At 44.6% G+C, this 26450-nt stretch overlaps 1 long non-coding RNA gene across 1 annotated transcript in view; it reads left to right on the top strand.

Moving 5' to 3' along the window:
• The first annotated feature begins 202 nt into the window (after positions 1-202).
• LOC138283409 (uncharacterized) overlaps positions 203-26450 on the top strand; it is a 404344-nt gene continuing 378096 nt past the window's right edge. The window contains exons 1-2 of the long non-coding RNA XR_011201240.1: positions 203-315; positions 24958-25119. This is a non-coding gene — a long non-coding RNA (uncharacterized lncRNA). The remainder of the gene's footprint in view (positions 316-24957; positions 25120-26450) is intronic.

Here is a 26450-nt window from a genome sequence, read left to right as displayed (position 1 = left end):
GACATGCGTAAGCATCTGTGACAGTTTGTTATAAATTATTACAAGTTACTGCAGCAGATTGTTGTAATTGGAAGTACACTGGATGCTGTTCGTTTTGTGCCAGCATACAGAACAGGGGAGGCTCCTCCATAAGGGCGGAGGAGCGTCACCTCCTCCCCTCCCGCCAGCAGCGGCAACTGCAAACCTTTTCCTCAAAAACTATAATAAACCCAGCTCCCAGCCAATCCTGAAGCTGCTCTGAGCAGTGTCAAGATTGGCCGCAGGGCAGGCAGGGAGCCTGTGCCTGCAGCGAGACGGTAGAGCTGAGGAGCGGAGGTAAGTCTTTTTTTTACATTTTTTTTATGTAATGTGTGTCCCCCCCTCTGCACACGCCACCCCGTCCCCTCTGCGACCCACGACTAATACAAAAAAAAATATGATTACAGAGGAAAACGCTTTGTGAGTTTGACAGTAACTTGTCCAAGATAAAATATTAACAAATCTGACTGCAGTAGAAAGCCTTCATAAGCACTAGCTGCAGAGCAGTAGAAAGTCCATAAGCTCGAGCTGTAACAATCGTCTACTTAAAAAAAATAAACGTTTGCCTGTTTGAACTCTGTCACATGCATTCTCACATGAAATTCAAGGAAATCTCTGCCTCAGGTCAGATTCTGGCAATCTCAAACAACCTCTGTGAGGTACAAAGTTAGAGCAATAATAATAAAGATTTTTCACATTTAGCTCTGGAAGCGTCCAACGCTCTGCATTCTACCTGAAAGGAGACAAGTGATATATTCTTATTGTGCAGAGTGCCCTCAATGACTCTACAGCCGTGCCAGGTTTCCCAGGTCCAGCTTGTGATGTGCTGCTCCAGTGCAGGTTTTTCCTTTAAATTCTGGGACTTGCAGTCTTGTTTATCCCATTATAAAACAGGATTACAAGTCCCAGAATTGAAAGGAAAAAACCTGGACTGGAGTAGCACATCACACATGGACCTGGGAAACTTGGCAGCTATGACTCTATAGTGAAGAACAAATAGGTGGTCATTCTGACCCTGGCGGACGGGCGGAGGACCGCGGGAGCACCGCCGACAGGCCGGCGGTGCTCCAATGGGGATTCCGACCGCGGCGGTAAAGCCGCGGTCGGACCGGCACCACTGGCGGGGTCCCGCCAGTGTACCGCGGCCCCATTGAATCCTCCGCGGCGGCGCAGCTTGCTGCACCGCCGCGGGGATTCCGACCCCCCCTACCGCCATCCAGATCCCGGCGGTCGGACCGCCGAGATCCGGATGGCGGTAGGGGGGGTCGCGGGGCCCCTGGGGGCCCCTGCAGTGCCCATGCCACTGGCATGGGCATTGCAGGGGCCCCCGTAAGAGGGCCCCTAAATGTATTTCACTGTCTGCTGCGCAGACAGTGAAATACACGACGGGTGCAACTGCACCCGTCGCACAGCTTCCACTCCGCCGGCTCGATTCCGAGCCGGCTTCATCGTGGAAGCCTCTTTCCCGCTGGGCTGGCTGGCGGTCTGAAGGCGACCGCCCGCCAGCCCAGCGGGAAAGTCAGAATTACCGCCGCGGTCTTTCGACCGCGGAACGGTAACCTGACGGCGGGACTTTGGCGGTCGGCCTCCGCCGCCCGCCAAGGTCAGAATGAGGGCCATAGTGTCCCCGGCATTGGGAATTTGAGGAGAGCACCTTAGCTGCAGCACTCTAATTGGGAACAGGACAATTTCAACAAATTATTCAATCGGAATAATAAATAGCCACATGTTCTGTGTGCAACAGTTTATTATGGTAGTTTGTCATTATAGTTTGTTCTGGTAATTAATTATTTTGGTTAATTAGATTACGTTTCCTAACTTCCTCATTCCCTTTATAGGTTTGTACAAGTGAAATATACTGCTTGTATAAACAATACTATATTGCTATGGCTGATCAGGGTTTGGCTCAGCCCCCTACATTTCTTCCTACTCCAGAGGAACCAGCAATTCCATGGAAACAATGGAAAAAATATTTCTCACTTACGTGTTGGCGATTGGTGCTGACAAATATGGGCCTGTATGGAGACAAGAAATTCTACTTCACCATCTTGGTGTTGAAGGGCGGAGACTGTAGGAGGACCTTCCAGAAATTTCTTTGAGCATGGGAGATGGACAACCTAGCAACGTTTATGAAATATTCTTACAAATCTTAGATACACGTTTTGTGTAAAAGGTAAATATAATACTGGACGTCATATATTTATCGCCTGCGTACAAAAGTCAGTTGAAGATATTGCATTTTATGTTGCAGCATTAAGAGGTTTATCTTTAACATGCCAATTTGAAAACCTGAGTGATTCCCTCATAAGGTGTACAAACAATAAAAGAGTAAAGGAGAAACTATTAATTAACCCCTTCGCTGCCAGTCTTTTTCCCCCTCCTGTGCCAAGCAGTTTTTTTGGCTATTTGGGATAGTTTGCGCTTATGCCCTCATAACGTTTTGTCCACATAAGCTACCCATGCCAAATTCTAGAGGTATCCAGCATTTGTGGGGTCTTCTGGAGGAGACCAAGAAATTAGCCAAAATACAGCTAAAAATTAGTTTTTCTGAACAAAAATGGGAAAAGGGCTGCAGAAGAAAGCATTCGTTTTTTGCCCCGAAAATGGCATCAACAATGGGTTTGTGGTGCTAAAATCACAATCTTCCCACCTTTCAGGAACAGGCAGACTTGTATCAGAAAACCGCATTTTTCAACACAATTTTGGGATTTTACTGGGACATACCCCATTTTCACTTTTTTTTGTGCTTTCAGTCTCCTTCCAGTTAGTGACAGAAATGGGTGTAAAACCAATGTTGGATCCCAGACAGCTAAACATTTCTGAAAAGTAGACAACATTCTGAATTCAGCAAGGTGTCATTTGTGTAGATCCTTCAAAGTAACAGGTAAATAAAAAAAAAATATTAAAATTGAGGTGAAAAAAAGAGACATTTCCGTCCACGTTTTCTTCTATAACTTTTTCCAGCTATGGCAGATTTTTGAAAGCAATATACCGTTACGTCTGCTGGACTCTTCTGGTTGCGAGGATATATAGGGCTTTTAGGTTCATCAAGCACCCTAGATACCCAGAGCCAATAAATTAGCTGCACCTTGGAATGGGTTTTCATTGTATAATGGGTATACAGCAATTCCTTTGGCGAAATATAAAGAGTGAAAAATAGGTACCAAGGAAACCTTTGTATTTCCAAAATGGGCATAAGATAAGGTGTTGAGAAGCAGTGGTTATCTGCACATCTCTGAATTCCGGGGTCCCCATACTAGCATGTGAATTACAGGGCATTTCTCAAATAGATGTCATTTGTACACACCGTCTTACATTTGGAAGGAAACAATTTAGGAAAGACAAGGGGCAATAACACTTGTTCTTTTATTCTGTGTTCCCCCAAGTCTCCTGATCAAAATGGTACTTCACTTGTGTGGGAAGGTCTAATGCCCACGACAGGAAACGCAACATGGACACGTCACATTTTTACATTGAAATCTGACGTGTTTTTTGGAAAGTGCCTAGCTGTGGATTTTGGCCTCTAGCTAAGCCGGCTCTTAGGGAAACCTACCAAACCTGTGCATTTTTTAAAACTAGACACCTGGGGGAATCCAGGATGGGGCTTTCACCAGGTTCTGTTTGACAAAAAAAAACTTTTCCCTCACATTTCGGATGATAGAAAGATCTGTAATCTGTGAGGAGTCACAAATTTCCCTCCACCCAGCATCCCACCAAGGCTCATGATAAAAATGGTACCTCACTTGTGTTGGTAGGCCTAGTGCCCACGACAGGAAACGTCCCAAAATGCAACATGGACACATCAAATTTTTACATTGAAAACTGACATGTTTTTGGAAAGTGCCTACCAGTGGATTTTAGCCGCTAGCTCATCCAGCACCTGGGAAAACCTAGCATTTTTTTACACTAGACACATAGGGAAATTCAGAATAGGGTGACTTGTGGGGCTCTCAACAGGTTCTGTTACCCAGTATCCTTTGCAAATCTCAAAATATGGCCAAAAAAACCCACTTTTTCCTCACATTTCGGTAATAGAAAGATCTGGAATCTGCGAGGAGCCACAAATTTCCTTCCACCCAGCCTCTACCTGAAACCTAGCAAACCTGGACATTTCTGAAAACTAGACACCTAGGAGAACCCAGGACGAGGTAACTTGTGGTGCTCCTACCAGGTTCTGTTACCCAGAATTCTTAGCAAACCTCAAAATTTGCCAAAAAACACTTTTTCATCACATTTCAGTGCTGCAAAGTTCTGGAATCTGAGGGGAGCCATAAACTTCTTCTTCCTAGCATTCTCCCACATCTCCCAATAAAAATTGCACCTCACTTGTGGGTAGGCCTAGTGCCCGCAACAGGACATGCCCAAAAACACTGTGGATATATCAAAATTATCAATTACAAAACTACCTGTATTTGCATGGGGGCACCTGAGATTTTTGTCCTGGGCTCAGCAGTCATCCGGGGAAACCTACCAAACCCAGACATTTCTGAACACTAGACACCCAAAGGAGTCCAGGGAGGTGTGAATTGTGTTGATCCCCCAGTGTTTTCTTACCTAGAATCCTCAGCAAACCTCAAATTTAGCTACAAAATCACATTTACCTCAAATTTCTGTGTGGGATAACCGCACCAGCACAATTTTCATACCATTTAACGTTCCCCTCAGTCTCTTGATAAAAATTATACCTCACTTGTGTAAGTGGGCCAAGTGCCTGTGACGGGGAAGAGTAAAAAACATGTCAAAATTGAAGGGGAACCAAAGCGGGTCCAAAAGAGCAGTTTAAAAAAAAAAGCTTTTAGGCTGACAAGTAGGGCAGAATTGTTATCGGTATAGATGCGACAATGCTCAGTGGTAGGAATTTTTGGGATTCCTGCAGATTCCAGGAGGTTCCATCACAAAAATGTGGGGAAAAACATGCAATTTCAAGCAAAGTTGAACGTTTGCAGGACATTGTGGGTAAGAAAATGGTGCGAGGTGCATGTGAAGCACACCACCCTGGACTCACCCAGATGTTTAGTTTTCAGATGTGTCTAGGATTTTTCTACATGGCAGTGTCCCAAATTCCAAAAAGTGCAGTTTTCACCATTCCAAGTGGGACGATTTTGAGAGTTAGCCAAGCTCTCATGGCCCAAATGTAAAGCCAAAACCCAAAATAATCAAACGTCCTCTTGCTTGCCGTTGGGACAAGAATTTTCAGTGTGTGGGGAACAGCTGAAAGACTGTTACCCCCTTCGGGTGGGGTGGGGTGCGGCATAACCAGGCCCATACTGGTTGGTACCCACCACCCCACTATTTTGTTTTTAATTCACTGGCATCCAGTAGGCTTTCTGCCACCCAGTGAGTGGATCGGGGGTAATTGCCCCATCTGCCCACCAGTGGGCAGAACAACTTTGTCCCCCCAGGGAGGGCAGAAAGCCCACTAAACACCAGGAAAGATTATTTTTACAAAAAAGAGGGTGAGGGTATGGCCATACCCCCACCTCAAATAAATGTGCACAAATGGCATTTACACCGATTTCACATTTGGCATTTTTTACATTTTGATCCCATAACAAGTTAGGCAGATATATATGTGGAGGTTCCAGGTGGCCACAATTTGCATTAACATCCTTTTCTCTGCACACATATCTGCCTGTTATTAGTTAACCCCCATATAGGGAGGAGAATTTATTAGCTGGAATTCTGCTTGGAATTCCTAAATCTGGGGGCGGTAGGAAAGGAGGATTTAGGAAATGGGAGGATTTTGCCTCGAATGGGGAGCATTAATTTCTCTTATGAATCTTGTTGGATTGTCATGCTGGGCCAAGGATTGGAGCCAAGTGGCAGTGTAGTCCACTCCCAATGTGATTGTTCCAGCCAGTAAAAGTGTGTCTGATGTCTGTCCTGAAAAACCCAGGTGAGGGAACACTGGTCCTCTGCTTATTAAACAGAGAGGTCAACGTGCTGATGTGAGTAAGTACAATTTGAATCATCTTCTGATCAGCAGCAGTCTGAAAATGTGCACAATGTTTATGTCTATTTTGCACTAATGTCAAGCTCTGAATTACTCCCCATTACACTGGTATGAAACAAAATAATTTAGGTATGTATTGGCAAAGTAGTTCAACACTGTTATAGTCTTCAAATTAGGTCCAAACCAAATCCAGCTGCTGGTGATCTCTCAGACAAAACACAACCTCCAGTCTGTACTAACCTCTATGTTTCTTTTGAGCCCTGTTATGATGGACTTGCCTTAATTAATATTGGGGATAGGTTTATGAGAGAGAAAGAGAGAGAGAGAGATGGTTGTACTACTGAATATCAACACCAACAATATTGTGGTAAAAGAATATTGAATAAGGAATATCAAAGGACAAAATATTGATAGGTGAATGCTTATAGGTAAGTATAGATGTATTATTCCCAACTCCATATCTATGAAGATATACGTGTGGCGTAGGTACATATGTAGATTTATTAACCTATCAATATTTAGGGGGTCATTACGACCCCGGCAGTTGGCGATAATATGGCGGTAAGTACTGCCAACAGGCAAGCTGTACTTACCACCATATTATGACATCGGCCGGTTGGCTGAAGCCAACCCACCAATGTACCACTCCGACCACCACGGTGGTAACAGCTGCTGGGCTGGAGATATCTATCTCCAGCCTAGAGGCCGTCACTGTTCCGCCTCCAGGATTATGACCCCGCCTACCGCCATGGTTTCCGTGGCTTTTTTTACCGCCACGAAAACCATGGCGGTAGGCACTGTCAGTGACAGGGAATTCCATCCCTGTCACTGATAGGGGTCTCTCTCGTTCCCCTTCAGGTAGACCCCTCCACCCCCCATACATTCACGCCCCCCTTCACACACACACACACCCATTCCACACGCATCCATGCATGCATACATCCATTCACACACACATCCGCACACACTTTCATACATACATGTAGACACGCATTCACATAACACAACATACACGCACTCACACCTCCATGCATGCACACACGCATTCAACACGCAACACATACCCACAAACACACACACAACACCTCCCTCCCCTGTCGGAGACCTGACTTACCTGGATCCAGGAGGCCCTCCGGCAGGAGATGGGATGGGGCGGTGCTACCACCAGCAGGGCCTGCCAGGAGAACACCGCCAGGCCGTATTATTTCTCATAATATGGCTGGTGGCAGTCTACTGCCGTGGCACTGCTGGTGGTAGCAGCGCCACCTTACCGCCATCTGCCGGCATGGCCACAGCCGGATTTCCGCCATCCTTCTGGTGGAAATCCGGCTGTGGTCATAATATGGCGGACGGCTGGGAGCCGTGGCAATGGTCTTTTGGCGGCTGTCACCGTGGTGGTAGGCGGTTTTTACCACCAATATCATAATGAGGGCCTTAATGTTTTATATTCTTTCTTCCATATTGTGGTTTTAATAGTCAAGGGGTACACCACAGAGATGCACTTGGGCATAAGGATTATAACTCTTGAATGAAAACTGACTGCTAACTAATTGAAACTGTGGTCCTCAGCAGCATTTACCAGGGAAATCAAGCTTCTAGCTGTGCCTTTATTTATGCTAACCACATTCATTTAATTTCACTGTTTTTCATAGAGTGTCATGACACTGAATGAAGCGATAATATGATACCACAATCAGTAAAATTGATTACCAAAATTAAGGTAAATACTTGGTTAAAGAAATGGTGGGGAAATGCAAGTGAAATGTAATTGGATTTGAGATGATTATGGAAAACGGAAATTAAAAGAGAGAAGGTCCAGTGTTTAGGATCGTTAGAAAAGAATGAGAAAAAGCAAGGACATTGCCAGAGGATGTAGACAATCAGATTTCTGGTGGTGTAGAATGCAGAGTGTGGGTAGAATACAAAGAGACAGCAGTAATAAACATTGGAGCAGGGAAAGCAATAGACATATTAGAAAACTATACATAAGAAAAATGTTTTAGGTGAGAAATGAGCAGTAATCATTATAGAGGGGGCAGGAAATGCAAGAATTAAAATAAAGATTTTGAATCTGAGACAAATAAAGACATTAGAAAGATAATAGTCCAAAAATGAAGTTCAGCAAATTGTACAACAAAAAAGGGAATGTCGGAGGATAGCACGAATGTGGACAAAGAGGGAGAGATATGGGTTGAACGTAACCTTCAATGAGGAGGTGAAAATGGGTAAAATAAAAGAGGGAGAGAGAGGCTGGGACAGAATTATATTTAAAGTGGCAGGTGGGAGAAGCCCCTTGTTGGAGAGTCAGCCCTCTAATCAAGAATATCTAGACACCTCAAATCTAATTTTGTATACAATGATACCACTCTCATTATTCATTTAAGGCAAAACACAAATTTGTGTCTAATCCTTCAGTCCATAACACATATGTAAGTTGTACTCAGCCCATCTTCATCAAAAATACTTTATTTAAAACTATATAGTATATCAAGAAGTCACACATACAAGTCCTATCAACCGTTCACATATTATGCATTTCATAATGTTTCATTTACACTGTAATGCATCTTCACTTGAGATATCTTTTTACGTTTCATAAAAAGGCATCCTATACATCCCCACTACAGTTTGATATGCCAGATGGAGACTCATAACACCTCATTGTAATGTAATTCTCCTATGGTTTGTGATCATTGCCTCAGCAGGCCTCTCAAGTTTATAATGCACTTTAATTGATTTTTTTATCGATTTTGAACATAGCGTTTTGGTTTTATTCAGTATTTTTCACCTTCCTAAGGATGTACACATGTATTTTGGGCAATGTTTAAGGACCTGATTCCCAAGCTTTTAGACAGACTTCAACGTATCTGTGCTTCTGAAAAATAAAATCAATGTAGAAAGTGAAATGATTTTTTGTGTTATGAAATGAACTTCTTTATTTTTTAACAGGTTGTTTTTTAAATTACCTGCACTATTATTCAGGGCATATTAGTTAAAACATGATGATCAATCTTAGAATAGTTCTATTATGACTTTAGATTACACCAACAATGTGATGGATTGGATTCATGACTTGGTTGTAGTCTTAGAAATGCTGGTTTTGTTGATATCGGCAACCTTTGCCAAGATCATCATTAGCTCCTTCAACAAGGGGGATTCCTTGAACAATATAGTCATGGATCACAAAGGTAATTTTCCGAAGGTAAAATCACATGTCTACTAGCATGTCCATTACCATGCATACTTCTGTCTCTGGAAACAATTTACAATGGAACTGCAAACAATTATGCCTAGTAGCTGGATTATGGGTTCCAACCCCATCTTAACCAGGTAAATTGAAGGATGGGATCATGCAATACTCAAAATACTACCATAATATTACTGTTATTAACATTATAGCCAGAGTTTAGATTTTACACCGCTTAAGGCATGTAATATTTCTCTGCCTGTCATATGTATATCTATGCATCATAGGCATAAAAACGTGCAAAAAATGGAGGGCAAATGCAACAACAGGCACTGAGTCACTTAGTGGTGCCACATCTTATAGGATTTATGTCCCACTGGGAGATGTTTTAAGTTAGAATTGTAATTCTAAGGCATGCAGATATATCTACATTTACACCTAATTATCAGGTTATTGTGTGTGTGTTGCGTTCCTCTTTGTCTAGATTTGCACGCATGAGAAATAAGAAAGGCGTAGATCTATGCTTTACCTTTGTGAATTTCATTTATGAGTACAAAAAGTAGTACCACAAGAGTACAAATCCTCATATGTGCAAATGCCTTTGTGAATTGCAATCAGTAGCCAGGGCGCCACCCTGCACTTATATAAATGTGAAAGGTGTCAAGTGACTCCTTAAGGGGGTCTCCGCAGTTAGGAGGAAAAAGTCAACATTAGCATTTCTTGTCTGAATATTACAGATGACTTGCAGTTAATAGGGGCTGGCAAGCAAGGCACCAAAACCACCATGAAATCAGGCTACCGTGCCAGCATAGGGTCTTCCTAAGGAGAGTAAAACAACAATGCTGATGCTAAAAAATGAAGCAAAAATCTGGGTCGAGAATGCTTTAAAGATGGCAATGAGCGCAACGAACAAAAACGGAAGTGAATGTGTTGCAATGCTGCTTCTTTGACCCAGCCTCCTCATATTTAGACTAGGCAAGAAAAGACATCACAGGGAAAAAGATTGACTTTCGGGCAGCAGGGAAGGTGACCATCTAGAATAGGAGTAGATTTAAGGCTACTCAAGCGCGCTGCTTCATCACAATGGCAGCTTGCAAACTTGGTCAGCATTGGAAGAAAAAAAAACATGTCTGACATACTTCCAGTCCTCCTGCTTCAGCGTTTTGTCAATCATTTCCTTAGCACTGCACTCCACATAACATGGAGACCAACTCTCCAGATGACTTCGACCACAGAAACACCCATTGGCTGGGCAGAAAAAATGACGACTACTCACCATACACTGAACACAAGGACCAAAAATGCTTTCCTCTCTTCCATGACCTCAAGGTCAACTAAGGACAAGGTTGCCTCTGGCAAGTGTGGTCTCCTGATGTAATACAATATCACATGATTCCATAGGACCACGACAGAATGTTCTCTGTTCTCTATAGCATTAACACTTAGGGCCTTATTTAGAATTTGGCAGAGTAGGAGCACCTCTGTAGATCGGCACTGCTCCCACGCCACCAAAATCACAGTCAACTGCTTTATTGAGAGTCAGAGAAAGTGCCAGATTTACAGTGGCAGTCGCTACTGGCTCCACAGTTGTAAACTTCTTACCAGGCTGTCCATCTGCCAAAGCACCATCAGATCAAAGTGATGATCGCTCTGTGTCTTCCATGCTGGGCATGGCAGACACGGATGGAACAAGCATTGGCAAAGTCAATAGGTCTCGCCTTTGCGAGAACTATTGGCTTTGGCAATGTGTTTTTGCCATGTTGTACACCAGTGTGGTTCTTGTTCAGCATGGTTAAACATTGGTGATGTGGAGTGTCATAGTGTAGAGTGGATATGTTGGTGTAGAGTGACTTGGAGTTGAGTAGGGGGAGTAGAGTGTCATAGAGTAGAGTAGAGGGGAGTAGAGTTCAGTGGTTCCATGGCAGAAAGTGTTGTAGACTGCAGTGTCATAGAGTGGAGAGGCATGTAGTGGAGTGGAGTGAGGTGGAATACGTTGGAGTGGGTTGGAGTGGATTGAGGTAGTTGGGTGGATTGGATTGGAGTAGAGTGGGGTAGTCTTGGTTGGGGTAGAATGGGGTGGACTGGATTGGGGTAGAGTGGAGTGAATTGAGTGGGGTGGATTGGAGTGGGTGGACAGGATGGTGTAGATTGCATTTGAGTGGGGTGGATTGAAATGTAGTGAGGTGGATTGGATTGCAGTGGACTGGAGAGGGGTGGATTCGACTGGGGTGGGTGAATTGGGTTAGAGTGATAGGACTGGGGTAGGGTGGACTGGATTGGGATGGGTTGGATTAGAGTGGGGTGGTTTGGAGTGGTTGGTTTGGAGTGGGATGGGCTGGACTGGAGTTGGGTGGACTGGACTGGATTGGACTGGAGGGGTGTGTATTGGATGAGAGTAGGGTGGGGTGAATTGGAGTGGGGTGAATTGGACTGGAGTGGATTGGACTAGAGTGGGGTGGATTGGACTAGAGTGGGGTTGATTGGACTGGAGTGGATTGGATTGGAGTGGAGTGGATTGATTTGGAGCGGGTGGATTGGAGTGGGGTGGGAGTTTGGAGTGGGGGTGGGATGGATTTGATTGAGTGGGGTGGACTGAACTGGGGTGGGGTGGATTGGAATAGAGTGAAGTGGACTGAATTAGATTGGAGTGGGGGTGATTGGATTAGAGTGGGGTGGTTTTGAGTGGGGTAGTTTGGAGTAGGGTGGCGTGGGGTGGACTGGAGTGGGGTCAGTGGATTGGATTGGACTGGAGGGGTGTGGATTGGATTGGAATGGGGTAGATTGGAGTAGGGTGTATTTGCCTAGGGTGGGTGTATTGGATTGCAGTGGGTGGATTAGACTATAGTGGGGTGGACTGGACTGGAGTGGTACGGATTGGTGTGGAGTGGGGTGAATTGGTTTGGAGTGTGTGGCCTGGTTTGGAGTAGGGTGGACTGGATTAGAGTGGAGAGGATTGGTTTGGAGTGGGTGAATTGGACTGGAGTGGGGTGCATTGGATTGGAGTGGGATGGGGTGGGGTGGATTGGTTTGGAGTGGGGTGTGGTGGGGTGGATTGGTTTGGAGTGGGGTGTGGTGGGGTGGATTGGAGTGGAGTGGATTGGTTTTGAGTGGGGTGGGTTGGTGTGGGAGACTTCAGTGGGGTAGGTTGGATGGATTGGATTGAGTAGGGTGGACTGAACTGGGGTGAGGTGGATTGGAGTAGAGTGAGGTTGATTGGATTCAAATGGAGTGGGGTGGATTGGAGTGAGGTTGAATGGACTGGAATGGGGTGGGTGGATTGGATTGGACTGGAGGGGTGTGGAGTGGATTGGAATGGGGTGGATTGGAGTAGGGTGTATTTGCCTAGGGCGAGGCATATTGGATTGCAGTAGGGTGGATTAGTCTAGAGTGGGGTGGAGTGGAGTGGAGTGGATGGATTGGATTGGAGTGAATTGGTTTGGAGTAGGTGGACTGGTTTGGAGTGGGGTGGATTGGATTGGATTGGAGTGGAGAGTATTAGTTTTGAGTGGGTGGATTGGACTGGAGTGGGATGGATTGGTATGGAATAGGGTGGATTGGAGTGGAGTGGATTGGTTTGAAGTGAGGTGGATTGGAGTGGGGTAGGGTTGTTTGGGGGACTACAAAGTGTAGGTTGGATGGTTTGGAGTGAGTGGGGTGGACTGAACTGGGGTGGGATAGATTGGAGAGAGTAAGGTAGATTGGATTCAATTGGAGTGTGGTGGACTGGATGGGGTGGATTGGTTTGGAGTGGAGTGGATTGGTCTGGAGTGAGGTGGACTGGAATGTGGTGGGGAGGTGCGGGGGACTAAAGTGGGGCAGGCTGGATGAATTGGATTGAGTGGGGAGGACTGATCTGGGGTGGGGTGGGGTGGATTAGAGTAGAGTGAGGTATATTGGATTAGATTGCAGTGGACTGGATTGGAATGGGGTGAATTGAAAAGGAGTGGGGGGTTGGATTGGGGTGGGGTGGGGTCTACTGAAGTCAGGTGAGTTGGGTTGGAGTAGGGATGTGTGGATTGGAGTTGAGTGGGGTGGGCTGTGATGAACTGGGGTGGATTGGACTGGAGTGGGTGGATTGAAGTAGGGTGTATTGGAGTGCTGTGGGGGATTGGAGTGGGCTGAAATGTTTGAAGTGGAGTGGATTAGAGTGGGGAGCAATGGAGTGGGGTGGATTGGATTGCCATGGGGTGAGGTGGATTGGAGAGAACTGGATTGCATTTGGGTGGATTGGAATGAGTGGGGTGGATTGGACTTGATCAGACTGGGGTGAAATGGATTGGGAACAGGGTGGATCCGAGTGGGGTGGATTGGATTGAAGTGGGGTACAATTTTTGGAGTGGGGCAGATTTGATTTGGTGGATTGGCATGGGGGGACTGGATTGATTTGAGTAAGGTGGGTTTGAGTAGGGTGGATTATGGTGGATTGGCCTGGAGTGGAGTGGAGTGGGGTGGATTAAGGTGGGTTGGAGTGGGGTTGACTGGTGTCGGGTGTAATAAGATGGATGGGACTGGAGTGCAGTGGAATGGATTATGGTGAATTGGAATGGATGGATTGGACTTGGGTGTGGGTGGATTGGACTGGAGCAGGGTGGATTTGGTTGCAGTGGATTGGATTGGACTGGGATAGAATGGATCTGAGTGGGTGGTTTGGATTGGCTTGGGTTTCCGGGGCTGGACTGGAGTGGGGTGGATTGGAGTGAGGTGGAATGTTTTGGATTTGAGTGGGGCAGATTGGAGTGGGGTGAATTGTTTTGGATTGGAGTGGAGAGATTGTAGTGGGACAGATTGTTTTGGATTGGAGTGAGACAGATTGGAGTGGGGTAGATTTTAGTGTGGCAGATTGTTTTGGATAGGATTGGGCAGATTGTTTAGCATTGGAGTGGGGTAGATCTTGGATTGGAGTAGCACAGATTGTTTTGGATTGGAGCGGGGCTAATTGTTTTGGATTGGAAAGTGGCTGATTGAGGTGGGGCAGATTGTTTTGGATAGGAATGAGGCAGATTGGAGCGGGGCAGATTGTTTTGGAGTGGAGTGGGGCAGATTGTTTTGGATTGGAGTCGGGCAGATTGTTTTGGTTTGGAGTGGGCAGATTGTTTTGGATTGGAGTTGGGCAGATTGGGGTGGGGCATCTTGGAGTGGGGCATGCTGGAGTGGGCAGACTCAAACAGGGGCTATGTTTTGGACGGAGTGTGGAAGATTGCTATGGACTGGAGTGGGGCAGGTTGGAGTGGGGAAGATTAGAGTGGGGCAGATTGCTTTGGATTGGAGTGGTACCGATTGGAGTGGGGCATATTGGAGTGGAGCAGATTGTTTTGGATTGGAGTTGGGCACATTGCTTTGAATTGGAATGGGGCAGATTGGAGTGTGGCAAATTGTTCTGGATTGGAATGAGGCAGATTGTTTTAAATTGAAGTGGGTCAAACTGGAGTGGGACAGATTGTTTTGGATTGGAGTGGGCAGATTGTTTTGGAGTGGAGTAAGTCAGACTTGAGTGTGGCATATCATTTTGGGATGGAGTAGAGCAGATTGTTTTGGAATCATTGGGGCAGATTAGAGTGGATCAGTGTGTCTTGGATTGGAGTGGGCAGATTGTTTAGGATTGGAGTGGGCCAGATTGCTTTGGATTGGAGTGGTACCGATTGGAGTGGGGCATATTGGAGTGGAGCAGATTGTTTTGGATTGGAGTTGGGCACATTGCTTTGAATTGGAATGGGGCAGATTGGAGTGTGGCAAATTGTTCTGGATTGGAATGAGGCAGATTGTTTTAAATTGAAGTGGGTCAAACTGGAGTGGGACAGATTGTTTTGGATTGGAGTGGGCAGATTGTTTTGGAGTGGAGTAAGTCAGACTTGAGTGTGGCATATCATTTTGGGATGGAGTAGAGCAGATTGTTTTGGAATCATTGGGGCAGATTAGAGTGGATCAGTGTGTCTTGGATTGGAGTGGGCAGATTGTTTAGGATTGGAGTGGGCCAGATTGGAGTGGGGCAGACTGGAGTGGGCAGACTTGAATGGGGCAGAATGTTTTAGACTGGAGTAGGGCAGATTTCTTTTGACTGGAGTGGGGCAGGTTGAAGGGGGGAAGAACAGAGCTGAGCAGATTGTTTTGGATTAGTGTGAGGCACATTGTTTTGAATTGGAATGAGGTGCATTGGAATGTTGCAGATTGTTTTGGATTGGAGAGTGGCAGGTTAGAGTGGGGCAGATTCTTTTAAATTGAAGTGGGGCACATTGGAGTGGAACAGGTTGTTTTGGATTGGAGTGGGACAAACTGGAGTGGGTGTATTGTTTTAGGTTGGAGTGGAGCAGATTGTTTTGGATTGGAATGGGCAGATTGTTTTGGATTGGAGCGGGCAGATTGTTTTGGCTTGGACTGGGGCAGGTCAGAGTGAGGCAGATTTGTTTGGAGTGGTGCATATTGTTTTGGATTGGAGTGGGGCAGATTGGAGTGGGGCAAACTGGAGTGAGGCAGGTTGTTTTGAACTGGAGTAGGGGAGATTGGAGTGGGGCAAATTGTTTTGGATTGGAGTGGGGCAGATTGTATCGGATTGGAGTAGGGCAAATTGGATTGGAGTGGGGCAGATTGGAGTGGGGCAGACTGTTTTGGAGTAGTGTATATTGTTTTGGATTGGAGTGGGGCATATTGATTTGGACTGGAGTGGGACAGATTGTTTTGGACTGGAGTGGGGCAGAATGTTTTGGACTCGAGTGGTGCAAATTGGATTGGAGTGCGGAAGATTGGAGTGGAGCAGATTGTTTTACAGTGGGGCAGATAGTTTTGTATTGGAGTGGGGCCGATTGCAGTGGGGCCGACTGTTTTGGATTGGAGTGGGGTAGATTGTTTTCGATTTGAATGGGCAGACTGGAGTGATATAGATTATTTTGGATTGGAGTGGAGCAGAATGGAGCAGGCGGATTGGAGTGGTGCATATTGTTTTGCCTTGAAGTGGGGCAGATTGGAGTGGGGGAGATTATTTTGCAATGGTTTGGGGCAGAATGCAGTGGGGCAAATTGTTTCGGAGCAGGGTGGGTTGTTTCAGAATGGAATGGGGGAGATTGTTTTGGACTGGAGTGGAGTACAGTGTTTTGGAATGGAGTGGGGCAGATTGTTTTGGTCTGGAGTGGGGCCGATTATTTTAGATTGGAGCATGGCAGATTGTTTTGAATTAGAGTGGGATTGATTGTTTGGGATTGGAATGGGCAGATTGTTTTGGACTGAAATGAGGCAGATTGGAGGGAGGCAGATTGTTTTGGAGCAGGGCGGACTGTTTTGGAATGGAATGGGGATTGTCTTGGATTGGAGTATGGCTAATTGTTCTGGATTGGAAAGTGGCAGATTTGGGTGGGGCAGATTATTTTGGGTTGGAGCGGGGCTCATTGTTTTGGATTGGAAATGGCAGATTGGGGTGGGGCAGTTTGTTTAGGATTACAATGAGGCAGATTAGAGTGTAACAGGATATTCTGGATTGGAGTGGGGCAGATTGTTTTGGATTTGAGTTGGGCAGATTGCTTTGGACTAGAATGGGGCAGATTGTTTTGGATTGGAGTAGGCAGATTGTTTTGGATTGGAGTGGGGCACACTGGGGTGGGCAGACTGGAGTGGGCAGACTGGAGTGGGCAGACTGGAGTGGGGCAGATTGTTTTATGGCTGGAGTGGGGCAGATGCTTTGGACTGGAATGGGGTAGGTTAGAGTGGGAGAGTTTAGAGAGCGGCACATTGCTTTGGATTGGCATAGAACAAATTGGAGTGGGGCACATCGTTCTTGATTGGAGTGAGGCAGATTGTTTTAAATTGAAGTGGGGCAGATTGGAGTGGGACAGGTTGTTTTTAATTGGAGTGGGGCAGATTGTTTTGGATTGGAGTGGGTCAGACTGGAGTGGGGCATATTGTTTTGGGTTGGAGCGGAGCAGATTGTTTTGGAATCAGTGGGGCAGATTTGAATGGGGCAGATTGTTTTGGATTAGAGTGGGCAGATTGTTTTGGAGAGGAGTGGGGCAGATTGGGGTGGGGCAGATTGGAGTGGGGCAGACTGGAGTGGGCAAACTCAAATGGGGCAGATTGTTTTGTATTGGAATGGGGCAGATTTCTTTAGACTGGATTGGGGCAGGTTGGAGTGGGGAAGATTAGAGTGGGGCAGATTGTTTTAGATTAGAGTGGGGCAAATTGGAGTACGGCATACTGTGGTGTGGCACATTGTTTTGAATTAGAGTGGGGTACATTGTTTTGAATTGGAATGGGGCAGATTGGAGTGTGGCAGATTGTTCTGGATTGGAGTGGGGCAGGTTAGAGTGGGGCAGATTGATTTAAATTGAAGTGGGGCACATTGGAGTAGGACAGATGGTTTTGGGTTGGAGCGGAGCAGATTGTTTTGGAATCTTGTGGAGCAGATTAGAGTGCTGCATATTGATGTGGATTGGAGTGCGGCGCATTGTTTTAGACTGGAGTGGGGCAGATTGTTTTGGATTGGAGTGGGGCAAATTGGATTGGAGTGGGGAAGATTGGAATGGAGCAGATTGTTGTACAGTGGGGCAGAGTGTTTCAGACAGGAGTGGGGCAGATTGTAGTGGGGCAGACTGTTTTAGATTGGAGTGGGGAGGATAGTTTAGGATTTGAGTGGGCAGACTGGAGTGATACAGATTGTTTTGGACTGGAGTGGAGCAGGATGGAGGGGACGGATTGGAGTGGTGCAAATTGTTTTGGATTGAAGTGGGGCAGATTGGAGTGGGGCAGATTGTTTTGGATTGGAGTTGGGCAAAATGTTTTGGGTTGGAGTGGAGTAGAGTGTTTTGGATTGGAGTGGAGCAGATTGGAGTGGGCAGATTGTTTTGGACTGGCATGGGGCAGATTATTTTAAATTGCAGCATGGCAGATTGTTTTGGATTAGAGTGGGGCTGATTGTTTGGAATTGGATTGGGGCAGAGTGGAATGGGGAAGATTGTTTTGGAGTGGTACAGATTGCTTTGGATTGGAGTGGGGCAGATTATTTTGAATTGGAGTGGGGCAGATTATTTTGAATTGGAGTGGGGCAGATTGTTTTGGATTGGAGTGGACAGATGGTTTTGGATTGCAGAAAGACAGATTTGAGAGGGTGGGTTGGGGGGACTGGAGTGGATTGGACTCGTGCGAGTGGTTTTGATTGGAGTGGGGTGGATTGAAGTGGAGTGGATTGGTATGGTATGAATTGGATTGAGGGGGGTGGATTGATGGTGGGGTGTATTGTCGTTGATTGGACTGGGGTGGATTGGGTGTACTGCATGATTATGTGTTAAAACATAGTTTCAGAAATTACACATAACAAAGAAATTAAGTTGCTTTGCAATATTTAGAACAAGATAATCATCATCATTTCAGATCAGTGCCCTCAAGCAAAAACCAAAAAAAACATAAAGTGCAAAGATAAAAAAAATAAGGCTTGGCAAAGTAAAAGAAAGTTAACTATGGAAAATAAAACTTAGCAATTTTGTTTGTCCTGCTGGGCATGTTTTTGCCAGTTACATGCCTTCTGTTTCCAGGGCAGTAGAAGTTAAAAAGAACAAAATAGTACCTAGGTCACCTCAGGAGCAGTGGACGGTCACTGATTAAGCTGAATCAATCAGTGCTTGGTCCCTGCTCCACAGAGTGAAGCGGAAATGATGGCAGGCCTGCAGTGACAAATTACGAGACTGTAAAGAAGAGTGCCATGCAAGCCAACAAATGGTAAGCAACAGGTGGGCTCCACGCCCTTTTTTGTTAACATAAGTGTCTCACAAATGAGACGCATGCATTAGTGCAGACGATCATGGAGTCTGCACTACTCAGAGATCCCTGCCTGACTGGCCCAGCAGACCGCCTGCCAGGGTCTAAATAAATAGTTTTCAGTTATCCTTCTCAGCGCTCTATGTGGACTATGAGGTACTGTTCCCACAATCTCCAGTTAAGTTGGCCTAGGCTTCTGTGGCTCCACCACTCTCTGAAGATTAGGTGGTGTCTCCAGAAGTATCCCTAAATAACGATTTAATATCCTCAGTGCAAAAGTCTGTACGTCCCTGGGAGCTGTACTAGCTCAACCTTTTATACTTACCATTTGATCTCAACCAGTGAACTCGACAATCTGCGAATCCACAGGAAGTGCTGCATGTTCTTAAATGATATTCAACATAACTGGCTCTGTTCAAAATGTAGCTTCATCCGGAGTCAACTGTGGCTAATGTCTTCTCATACGTGAAGCGGATGGCAGCTGATTCTAGTTGCAGAAACCTGCCTTTTTACCTGTGCCCGTGAAGCAGAGAGACCTGGCTGTCTCTCTCCTGTAACATCTGCGCAGTCTCAGTAACTGGGGTCCTCATCTTTCCCCCTTGTTTTACATGTGGGTTTGGTATGCATGGCAAGAGGAGCTCCTGTGCAGAGTGAATGGATGCATAGTAGGTGGTTCTGCACAAAATGCTGCTTCCCCTGCCTTGCAGATTGTCTTCACACCTGTAATCCTGCCTTATAGGTTTTGGTTGAGTTTTAAACATCTGCTCACCAACCATACCGATTTTCCTTTCAGCTTCAACCTTTTCCCTATTTGTATTGTGCTAGGTGCGAACCTGTAGATCTTGGTCGTTTATGCCTCAGTCTCAGCTACAAAACACCTCAACTGGTTCAAGCCAGCCCCTTTCTCTGTCTGCCAGCAAAAGCCTAAAAGATGAGCTCCATCGTGAATTTCAAATGGTGTGAGCTCATGGATAATATTGACCTTTTCCTGCCCTTGGCTTTTTGTTAGGGGCCACAACTTGAGACCAGTATTTAGGAAATTGTCTGAACTTTAAAAAGAAATCACACTAGTCTAGAGAAGCATTTTTCCAGGGACCTCACTTTTGACTGATCTGGTTCCGGAAGTAGACCAACCCTATTTTCTGGAAGGAGCTGGATCGGCCTTTGTGAGGAGTGGGGCAACACCTCCAGAAATACATTCTAGGACTGTAAGAGTGGTAACCCTGCAGCGCCCCTAACTTACTAGATACTATCCCTGACCTCGAGCAGCCCTTGTCACCCCCACTTCCCAGTCAAAAGGCCACTGACGCTTCACTTCTTCACACCAGGCCTTGAGATAACATCTAGCTACCTGCAGATAGCCACCCTGATTCCATTATAAATATTTGTACAGTCCCCTGAGCTACTCCCGTAATGGACATGACCATAGTGCTTATCACACACTACTGACTGAGCCTGTGCGTGCAGAGGCTGCCCTGGTTGCCATGGGAGCCTCTGGCAACTAAAAATCATGACAGAAAACGGACAATTCCGGGACAAAGGCCACTGAGATGTTGTACTGTCTTTGAAAGATGTTATGATGCATTTTTTAACTTCTCTTCTGCTTTCAACATTAGGTTACTCTGTTAGTGGAAAGGTGGGAGAAACAGGGAGTGACATCTTGGCTGGTAACTATAGGCAGCCGGTTTTATTCATGGTGTTCTACTAGGATGACGGTTTCACACAATTAAAGGGTTACCGGGAATGTTGTGTGCGTTTGTGTGTTTAGGCTCGCACGCCTCATCCTCACCCTGCTATTTAATATCTACAAAAGTTATTTCGAACACGAATTCGGTGGGGCACGGATTGGCCGACTATAATTAGTGGACAACCAAACACTGGCCTTGTTTTATGCTAAATGACGTGTTGTTGCTGCACCACACAACAAACGGCTTACTGAATCAATAACTGTTTTGCATTAAGGTGCTGCTGAAAATAAACTGAATGGAAACTAAGAAAAGGCCAGGACAGGTCAGATTACTCGGGAACAGCGAGGGCGAGAGTGAATGGTTATGAGGCCAGAAAAGGTTGACAGAAGTGAATCAATGTTTTTATCTGGACCTTTTAATTGACTGTCGCTTAGGAGGGAGCCCTTGTCTGTGAAGCATCGTCAGCGATGGCTGAGTAGAATATACCTTTCATGGTAAATTTGGTGGCCTAACGCCATCCTACTTACTCAAGGCATAAACATAACAGATTGTTATGGGGTTTGTCATGGGGCGGCCATATGGCCTTACTATGGATATATGGATTAGGATCCTCCTGAGACAACGAAATAGAGAAAAGCATTAGTGCTGAAGCTTTTGCCTCCCATAGAAATGATTAAAATGGGTTTGGGGTCATTATATGCTTTGGGGATGGGTGCCCTTGTGTCACATTGTGGCAGGGAAAGCACCAATTAATAGTGCCTGGAGCGCTATGGGAAATAGTAAAGAGAGAACTAGATGGATGCAAATGGTGTGACTATCCTTATCAGCAAATGGTTACCTCTGAAAGACATCAGTGACACATTCCGCCAAAATAAGCGAGATATTTACAAGAAGCTTGCTCCACTGTTGCATCATTTTTTTTGACGCAGCAGCTGCACTCTGTTAGCTCCATATTTATAATGCAACAAATTTGGCTGAATGCACCTGTGCAGGATCTGGCTGAGTCACATAGAAAATAATGTATGCAAAGTGGGTGGCCACCGGAAAAAATTCACTTGCAACTGACGCAGTGAGATTCACAAGATTTTCCTTGTTTGACACATCTGTCAGATGCTTCTCGCAAAGCTTGCAATGCGTTGGAATTCTTACACCTCCTAAACCTAGGTACAGACCTAGGTTTTTAAGCAGGAATCTGACCATTTGAAGTCACTTCACACCCTGGAAGATGTCTATTATTCATGTCCAGACTAGTTATAGTTGGTCTACACATGTGCCAATCGTGTTGTATGGCCCCTTAACCAACATCGGGACCATGGCACCTAGGATTTCATCATGCTGCATAGCAAGACTATGTGACGTTGTGTATTGCTTTGCAAGGGACAGGTCAGGATGGTCCCCAAGTCCAGGTCTGATTATTCCAAAGGACAACAGATAAGTGCACACATAAGGAAGGTACTACATGTATTTCCACATTACATTACACCATATACTTGTATTCACTCACATAAAGCTGTCACTCACTATGTCACACATATTCAGGTCTCCACATACACATAAGCAGACCATGCTCACTGTTGACACATAGCCATACTTCTTACACTACATCCAAGACCAATGTGACATTGTACAAAGTGCTATTCCCTCATTTTACAGTCTTTCATATTGGTCCTAACACATTGGGCTACTTGCATTAGTCAAAACTGATGCATTTAGATACATTTAATTGTAGAAAGAGAGATAGAAAACATTGTAGAATCACATAGTTTTGTAAAGTATGTTTTGCAAGGAATCATTTATATGTGAAATGATTAAATATATCTGTTTTTTGTTTGATTGGAGTGGTCAACTGGTTTATCTGTCTGTGCCCAGAGTACTGGAATTCTCAGCAGCCACACTCCGGGAGACTCTGTTGACTGGACAGGAAGAATTCTGTGTGAATTTGCCTTTGGACCCCTAGAATATCTTTTTTGATTTTGGTGTGGGCTCTATTTCACTGTAAATGAGGGAATCCTAAGAGCATTAATGGTTTGTAGGATGTTTTGCTGGCAGCATAGTCATACAGTCTCAAAACCAATGAGTTCTCCAGCCCTGCACCCAAGACTACAAAAAGACTAGGCTAGGCTAGAACCAACAAACACTATGGTAAACACAAGTGCTCAAGAAACCAACGAGGACACTTAAACCCTTCCTTAGCATCACAGCACTAGACTAACAAAGGGCCCAAACAGGACCTAAACGCTCAGTGGTATTAATACAGTCAATAGAAATGCCATATGGCAAAATACATGCAGAAATGCCAGGTTAGTGATTTTTACATATGCAAGGGATAGTTACCGGCCTGGGCCCATCTCTTGTTCAAATGTTTTGGGTAGAATGTCTCAAAATATAAGTTACTGGCTCCTTTCCGAGATGTTTGTAACCACTTGGACGCAGACAGACGTTATTATGTGTATTGCAGGAAGTGTTCAGGATATTGATGCTTTAGCAGCGTTTCTTACCGCACTGTACAAAGGTCAGTCATGGCGGCATTTCTTTTTCATAAAGTCATCTGGGACAGATAGTATGTCATTTTTGTCTCTCTAGTGGGTCATATCGCAGGTTATGTGATCTCCAATAATGTCATCATTGGGGCAAAGCTCGTATTTGCAATTTCCGATTATGTCATCACATTAGTAATTGTTTGTTCTGATGGTGTTTCTTTTCCTTCTTTTATGCTTTGCACAAGTTACATTAATCTGCATCAATGTACAATGACCATAATTAACGTAGGCCTCTATTTAAAATGGCTCATGTTAATTTTCAAGGCTTTTCTGCCTACTGTGTATTTTTACTTTTTACATTTTCTGGAGCCAAGCTGCACTAGTTTATGCTGATAAAATCTATTTTATTGTTTTGGTTTCTGTGTACATGTTTATCTTCCTTGGAGAGCTGACTAATGAGCCCAACACCCGCACAAAGGAACATTCTGACCAAAATGTGTCATTCTACAAGAAATCCATTTAAGGTCAGGCAACAGGGACTCCATCGTGAGGTAGATGGGAAAGATTAAAAACTGCGTTCTCATAGAGTGGTAGAGTATTTTAGTGTACAGTTAATTAAAACTTAAACAAACAAGTGCACCCATGATAAATGATCAGAGCAGCAATTAAATCAGGAAAACCCCATTGTAAAAACAGAGAGTACAATATAAAGTGCCAACCCATAGCAACATTCTTTAAAAAGATAAGCACATCATTAAAATTATTTTAGCGTCATAAAAGGACAGCAATGTGCACAGAGGAATAGCAGGATATCCCGAAATTGCTTCAGATGTTGTCACCTATCATTGGCAGATGGCAATATTCAGTATCAAGAAGAGTTGACTTTTAGGTTGATTCAGTCGCTGTCACAGAGTGCTCCGCAGAGAAGGATTTAGGGACTACAGTCATGCATGGAGAATCCTAATATAGGAGGCACATAACACATATGCCAGAGTTATTATGGCGTGATTTGTGACACACTAAAAAGAAAAGTAAAAAGTGCTTAAAGGAATGTCCCCTGGTTATGGCGCACAACAAGCGTGACAGGAGCATTGCAACATTCATTTTCAGTGCCCAGGAAAAAAATATGTGCTGTCCATTGAGCAAAAAGGGGGAATCCCAAGAATGCCTTGAGTGTTAGAACCTGATTGGCTGCCTTTATGGGAATCGCATGTAGTGAACATTACCGTGGAATAGAGTATTTAATTGTACATTTACTGAGTTAGTTAGATCAGATGCCTTTTCCACTTTTTTAAGAGGAGAGTCTTTTTCCTTGCTCATGTCCTAAAGAGTTGGACTCTTGGGCAAATCCTTCCATACTTACCTGACTGAATCTTTATTTGATTCTGCCTTTAAATGTTTTCTTTGCAGACACTTTCTGCTTGACTTCTCATCAATTTCCAAATTCCTCCACTTTAACATAATAGAGAACTTGCCCTGATGGGACACCATGCCTGCTTTGATTTCTTTATGACTCTTTAAACAGTTTATCTTTGTATTTGGGAATTCAATTGCTTTGAATTATTTGGGATTGTAACTTTGATAATGTGCTAATAAACCTCCAGGGTTGGCAAATTTACCACTCTCTTTTATCATTGGGGAGCCTGGTGTGCTTCACTGTATCTGCTACATTTGATTTGTTGAGTCATGACTCAGTCCGTGACTAATGGTCCATCCGCTTGAGTGCAACTTGTACTTGAGTTTGTACCAAAAATCACCATGGTACAAATCTGCTACATCAGTACTAAATTTATAAATACTATTTTTGGTTGTGTGATGTTAATAATCAGGATTTTCAATGAGATTGTGTTAACGCGACTAGTATTCCAACTGTTTGTGTTTGTATCTGGCTTGCAGTGTTTCTCTGGAGCTGTATTGATCATCTGACCCTAGCCTGACACGCTAGGACCTGTGATGTCACAACAAAAAGGCACTGAGGGTGTGGCTGAGGAAGATGGGCCAAGCAAGACTGACAGCCATCAAGAATCCTGCATGGCCTTCCCACCTTAAAAAACTCTGGTTAGTAGATGCTTAAATGATTACGCTGGATTCTAGTCCTGTTACTCATGATGAGGGTTAAGGCTAACATGTTGATGGCCTGAATGGGTTGTGTGTTACATGTTTTTAGTGAAGAGACCCAGAAAGGAGACCGACTCTGTAATTAAAGAAGTAGAGGATGAACTGTCCAAATTCCCTTAGCTACCAGGGATAAAGCTGTGTCGTGCCACTGACAGACTGCTGACAGGGAGGGCAGAATTAACGGCATATTTATTCAGTGGAGCAAGTATGAGACTCAAAACAGTCTCTGTAACCCTAAAACAGAGACTGAACATCTCTTCTTATTGAGAATAGCTCTGATTAAAATGAGAATCTGAGCTAAATAATGGGTCACAACAAGCATCTACACAGCAGCTACAGTCTGCCATCAGCTAGATGGCCATAAAAGCAGAGGGATTATAGGAAAGATTGTACTCCTCAAGAAGCTTTAGCAGCACCTGAAAACATAAGCAGACGTATGTGAAGAGAGATGTTGTTGGACTTTTGGAGTAAGAAAGAAAGACTGTGAGTCTCCTCAGATACCAGTTAAATCAACTAGATGAGTTAGGGCCTGATCTCTGTCACAAACATGACAAATATCCCATTTGCTGTACTATGATTTCCATAGGAAACAATGAAATCGTAATACGGTGGACAGGATATCCATCACGTTTGTGACAGAGTAACCCTGCCCACCAAGCTCTGAGTCAAGCCCTTAGGCTCTACTAGCTATTAATGGTGGGAGCATAGACTATCCTCAAGATTAATAGAAAGTTGCTGCCAATGTGTGGAAACCACTATGGCTGGATGAAATGTGCATTTATGTGGGTTTTCTAGAAGGGAAGAATGCAAATGAGAAAAACAGAAAAAGAAAGCTAATTGCATTTATATATGTATATATAAATACAAATTTAAAGAGCGACTGGCATGGATCCTATAATAACTAAAAGATATGATGTTTCAAGCTGTTTTAACAGCACAAGCTCTCTAAATAGTTTCCATGATGAAAAAATATATTTGAATATTTGTCACCTGTAGGAAATTCAACTTTTCTGCATGCTTACCCTGGATTGCTTTATCTTTTTCTGGAGCCTATATTTTTGCTGGCTCTAGAACACTGCATAATTTACCCCTGCTGTCCATCAGTACAGTGCATGTGTTGTGCCATTTAATATGTTTGAATTGGCATATTCCTAATCAGCATGTTTAACTTGCCTATAAATGCCTAGTATATGGTGCACATTGTACCCACGGCCTGCCAGTTAAATGCAGCAAGTGAATTGCAGCACCTATTGTGCCACGCACTACAGTGG

This window comes from Pleurodeles waltl, chromosome 3_1, assembly GCF_031143425.1.
Source record: "Pleurodeles waltl isolate 20211129_DDA chromosome 3_1, aPleWal1.hap1.20221129, whole genome shotgun sequence".
Lineage (NCBI taxonomy): Eukaryota > Metazoa > Chordata > Amphibia > Caudata > Salamandridae > Pleurodeles > Pleurodeles waltl.
The sequence above is the reverse complement of the archived record's forward strand: the minus strand, read 5'-3'. Positions and strand labels throughout refer to the sequence as shown.